Genomic DNA, 5,432 nt, shown 5'->3' on the forward strand with positions numbered 1-5,432 from the left:
AAAATAGACGCATTAATCACATTAATTTTTATCTCAATTAAAATCAAACGCACATCCTATTTCTCCGAGTACAAAAGTCGAAGAGCAAAATAAGGATTATGATGCGAAGACTTATGGTGTTCTATATCAAGAGTCATATTGTAAAACTGTCACTTGTGATAATGTTATACGTTTATACAACGACAAACAAACCACCTCATTTTATTTAAATTTATGTAATATTAAAATTAGATAAATAATTTTTACAATAAAAAATTAAAATGTATTTTTTATAATTTACTAACCGCTTCTTTGTTAATTGTAACGTACATTCCCAGTAAACCAAGTAAAACGGTATTTCGTAACTCTTCTAGTAAAACACAGTGAAAATATTGATTAACTAAAATTTTTATTTGGTCAGAAGTTCCGTCTATTAGTATTAACCGTCCTGAGAAATCATTAGCTTCTAATAATCTTGCTAATTCGATGGCAATTAAGGATCCGAACGAATAACCCACGATAAGAACATCCCTTTGATCTTTCATTCTCTTTAATAAGTGCTAAGAAAATAAATATAAATGTATATGTAAGTTGTAGTAATATGAAAGAATTTTAATTGTTAGATATTACTCATATACATAAATTATTTAAAAATAATTAAAATAAATATTTTGTAAGTATAACGTTAATCTTCTTACAGGCAGCAAATAAGCGGCTAACTTCGTCACTGAATGACTTTCATCAGGAATATTAAGTACACCATGTTGCAAACACGTCGCCGAAGATTTAATTCCTGATGCTATAGATTTATATACACTTGAACATCCTTCGATTCCTGGTAAGAGAAATATATTGCTTCGATCAACTTCCTTCTTTGTAAAAAGTTCTATAAGAATATCTGGAACAAAGTCTGCATCCTTCATTTTTCGAATCAGCACGTCAAAATCTTCACTAATTTTGTTTGTATTGTGTATCTTTCCTTGTATGCCTGTAATTGTTATTTGTTTTAATTTAGCTTTAGAGTTTTAATGTCTTGCGCTGTCAAGGAAATATCGAACTCTCTTTCCAACGTTTGCTTAATTTCAACTGCCATCATTGAATCCATTTCGACCAGTGGTACGTTTGGTGGTACTGTGTTTATGTTCTTTAATCCTATTTGGTAAAGTAAGAAATAAAGTAAGAATTATACATTTAAATAATTTTTAAATATACCGAATAGAGGACTACCTTCTATGACTTTGTCCTTAACATTATATTATAGAAGTTCACCTTCCTGAGTAACTTCCAGAAGTAAGTTCCAGTTTTACATGGGTTTTCAACTTTCCACATGAAACGATATCTACCCCACATTGTCCGGTGCTTGCAGTACATAACGAGGTCTTATATTATTATACGGTTCGCGTGGAAAGTTGAAAACCCATGTGAAACCATTTTATGTTAATGAGATGTATGCTAAAGAGAAAATACGCGTTTCTGAGATAAGAGTGCAAGAGGAGAAAAAAAGAAAAATATATAAGCCTCGGCAAAATGTAATTTTTTTCTTAAGTATACAGAGTATCAAAAAATTATGTTTTATTCATTAAATAATTTTGTTAATAATTTTTTATTTATTAAAATAATGTTATTAATGACTTTTTAGTAAAGAACAAGCAATGGTTAAAATCTTCTGAAGGTTACTCAAAAGGGTGACTTTTATAATATATATCAAGGTCAAGATCATAGAAGGTGAGTTCCTTATTCGGTAATTTACCAAATATTATGTTACTCTATTTAATCTCCTAAAATTGCATACCCAACAAAAATTTTAATCTTAGGAATCAAATTATTGTTACATTTTCTGTACGTTTAACACTTAGCTGTTTCTAAAGTAATTGTTAATTATTTATACTGTTAATAATTTTTTAATTAGCACACATTAATGTACATTTTATTTGAAATTTCTTTTTCTAGAAAATTTACCAATATTTGAGACGCTAAAAAAATTTATCAATTGCGGATTAAAATTAGGACCCGAATTACAAAGCATTTATTATTTTATTAAAAATAGGAAAGTACGTAGAAGCTTTCTAAGACTTAATGGGTTAAGTCTATTGTAATTGTAAGAGGTAGTTTTCAAAAATGTACGTATTCCTTTAAATTTAATTTTGCACACAAAAATTTTTTGAGATATTATTTATTCCAGTAAATATATGTACTTGGAATAAAATTTTGACTTTACTTCTCTTTCATGGCATTATAATTAGTTTTCTTCATTGCTTAGCTTTGTATAAAACTGCTTACCCATGATATGAGCAACCGTTTCAGAAATATTCATTGATCCGTCAACTTTTGTTTTTTCAGCACATACAACCATACTGCTTACGACAGGCCGGTCTTGTAGCAGAAATACTTCTAATGTATCCAAACAGGAAGATATTTGTTGTTGCAATGTATCTCCACTAACTAATTCCTTATTTTCTTCTTGCATATCTGCCACGAGTCCGACATCACCAATAGCACCCCACTGTATCGCTAAACCGTGTAATCCTTCTTCCATCCTTTTCTCACAGATTCTTTCCATTATGGAATTAGCCATCCCATAATTTGTCTGGCCTGCGTTTCCTCTTCCACACGAGACGGAGGAAAAAACGACAAAATGTCGAAGTTGTAGACATATCGTTCTCGACAATTCGTCCATGTTCTTCGTCATCCATGGTTTCGATTTGAACGAATCTTCGAACGTTTCTGGTGATTGATTTTGGAATGTACAATCTTTTAAAACAACTGCAAGATTAAATATAGCGTCCACTGGTGCTTTTTCTTCGGCAAATTTTAATATAGATTCACAGTCTTCATGTTTCAAAGTATCATCGACCGCAACGATCTGTATATTTACACCGTTAGATCGCCACAGCTTTACTCTTAATTGCTGATAACCTGTTCTAATCCCGGTTCGTGATGTTAATACCAGATTTTTTACACCTCGAAAAGTCAACCAATCTGCTAGCTAAGCTCTAAACCAAAACCGCCTAGTCCACCCAAAATAACATAGGATTTATGGTCCAGGCAATAATATCGTGGATAAGCGAGTAGTGGAGCATATCTAAAGACTCTTCCTCTTGATGAACTCTTATTATTATCTACGAACAATCAGATACAACAATTATTGGGTCTGTTTTCTATTGCTGAACTGGCTGCACTTATTCATCAGAGTTTATCTTTTTCTTTCCAATGTGGAGTAAGAAAGATAAACTCTCTACTAGTGCAACCAGTTCAGCAATAGAAAACAGACCCATTAAGAAAAATCATTCCTGTAAAGTCAGAAATTATAACTAACGAAGATTTCACCTTCTATTTTGTTACTGATATAGTTTTGCATTTTATTATTAACTTTATTGCTAATTAACAACTAAACTTTTATTTCATCCGGCTATAATTGGCAAATAATCATTGTTTTAAAATAATTTAAATTAAATTAAATTATTAAATTTATTGCGAAAAATATTACTTCAGCCAGCGTTTGAACCTGGAATCTCCCACATTTCGTGTAGGGCGTCGTACCAATTCGACCACTGAGGCATGTGGTAATATTTATCGCAATAATACACTAAACAATAATAAGATTGAGACACCGATATTAAGCCGCGGTTTAATAATTTAATTTAAATATATTTTAAAAATGAGATGCTTATATATATAAGTATATCAAAGATTATTAACGTCTTGACGATTAAAGGACCAAAACCAATGGTCGAATCGTCACGATGATTATTTGCCAATTATAGCCGGATAAAATGAAAGTTTAATTGTTTATTATATTGTTGGCAATTTACGAATGTACTTTAGGTTTTATTGCTAATTGTTATGATATTGCATTTTATGATTTAGTTTTACTATTACAAGATGACATTTATCTGTAATTGTTGAATGTTTTACTGGCGGTACAAAGTACACAATTTAAGTGATAATGCAAAGTAAATGAAAGATACAAGGGAAAAAATAATCAAAGTACACTTTTTGTCGAAATTGATCTGATCGTGCTACCTTGTGGCATTTTCAAAGACTTTTCATAATTATTGGAAATAAAGCCAAAAGATGTACCGTGCTGGGAAAAAAACAATTATAATTCACGCGCTTGTGAAGCAAAATTATCAGAGTCTAGCATACGATGTAAACATTACCCCGATGGAAAAAGATTTATAAAATTATATAACGAAATCTGGATAAAATTGAGAATGCTGCAATTATGTTTCAATATTTATAACAATACTAGTAGAAATTTAGACCTTTGTGTAAATATTGATAAATTGATAAATATTTACACAATTTACTTCTAAATAATATTTCAGCAAGACAGCAGCATTATGACGAATGATCTTAGCGGAATATGCAAAATTAAATTAAATTTGGAAAAATTAAATTTGGAAAAAAATTGCAAAATAATTACGAAATATATTTGAGTTTTATTACGTGTTACTCTTGTATTATACTTAGTATATTCTGTGTTTGCTAGGTCACCGTTAGATAGCATCCTTTCTAGTAAAATATGATAAAAGTAACTAGTTATATGTTTGCTGAGATAACTTTGCTTCTAAATGTCGAATAATTGTGCAAAATTTAAACCTAAAATTAAATTTATCAATTTTTGCAAATATTATTCAGAAATGTTATACCGGCAAAACCGCTGCTTTATGGCGAATTATCATAGTGCAATAACTGTGAAATTCCTCTCAATTGAATAATGCAATTATTGTACAATATTTGCACAATTTTCCTATTGAGGTAAATAAAGACTATGCATTCCGATATTCACTGCCAGTACTTTTATCAATAGTTTCCTAAGATGTTCGATGTCTTGAAACTTAAAATTACGTTTTTCTCGATATTAGACAGGATGGATATTGATCGTATTTCTCCTACAAATGTTTTTAATGTTCTAAAAAGTAATTAATATAGATATCTAAGTATAAAATATAAATGTTTAATCATGTTCATGGCACTGAATAAGGATAATACCAATGTCTTTAACTAAATTCTAATAGACAAATTAAATCAGTAATGTCCTCGGTAAGACTGCTTGCGAATTTGTGAGCAAAAATCAAATCAACTCTACTTATAATTATTGTATTATATACATATAAAATGTTTGTTTGATGTGATTGACTATCCGCGCTCTATATTAAAGACGAAGTAAGACACCTTAGTGTTCGATTTCAATTGATACCTCATCCAACAATAATAATTAACATAAGAGCGAAGGAAGCTACGTTTATATTGTTGAATAACTATAAAAAGTAAATAATTAAGGTTATTCTTATATATAAATAAAAAAAGTTTCTTGACTGAGAACATAATTTAACAAAGCTTACATTTGTTGCTATCTTTACAGCAATTAAAGAAAAGGAATATCTCTAATTAAGGGGATCCTGCAGTGATAGGCGAACTTCCTCGATGTCGATAATGTCAACCTTTTT

The 5,432-nt window shown here is 30.0% G+C and overlaps 1 pseudogene; it reads right to left on the minus strand.

Moving 5' to 3' along the window:
* Nucleotides 1-237: 237 nt before the first annotated feature.
* On the minus strand, nt 238-3,393 carry LOC112467605 (annotated as a pseudogene).
* Between the last annotated feature and the right edge of the window lie 2,039 nt (nt 3,394-5,432).

The sequence above is a fragment of the Temnothorax curvispinosus genome, unplaced genomic scaffold (assembly GCF_003070985.1).
Source record: "Temnothorax curvispinosus isolate PA1 unplaced genomic scaffold, ASM307098v1 QBEX01017663.1, whole genome shotgun sequence".
Lineage (NCBI taxonomy): Eukaryota > Metazoa > Arthropoda > Insecta > Hymenoptera > Formicidae > Temnothorax > Temnothorax curvispinosus.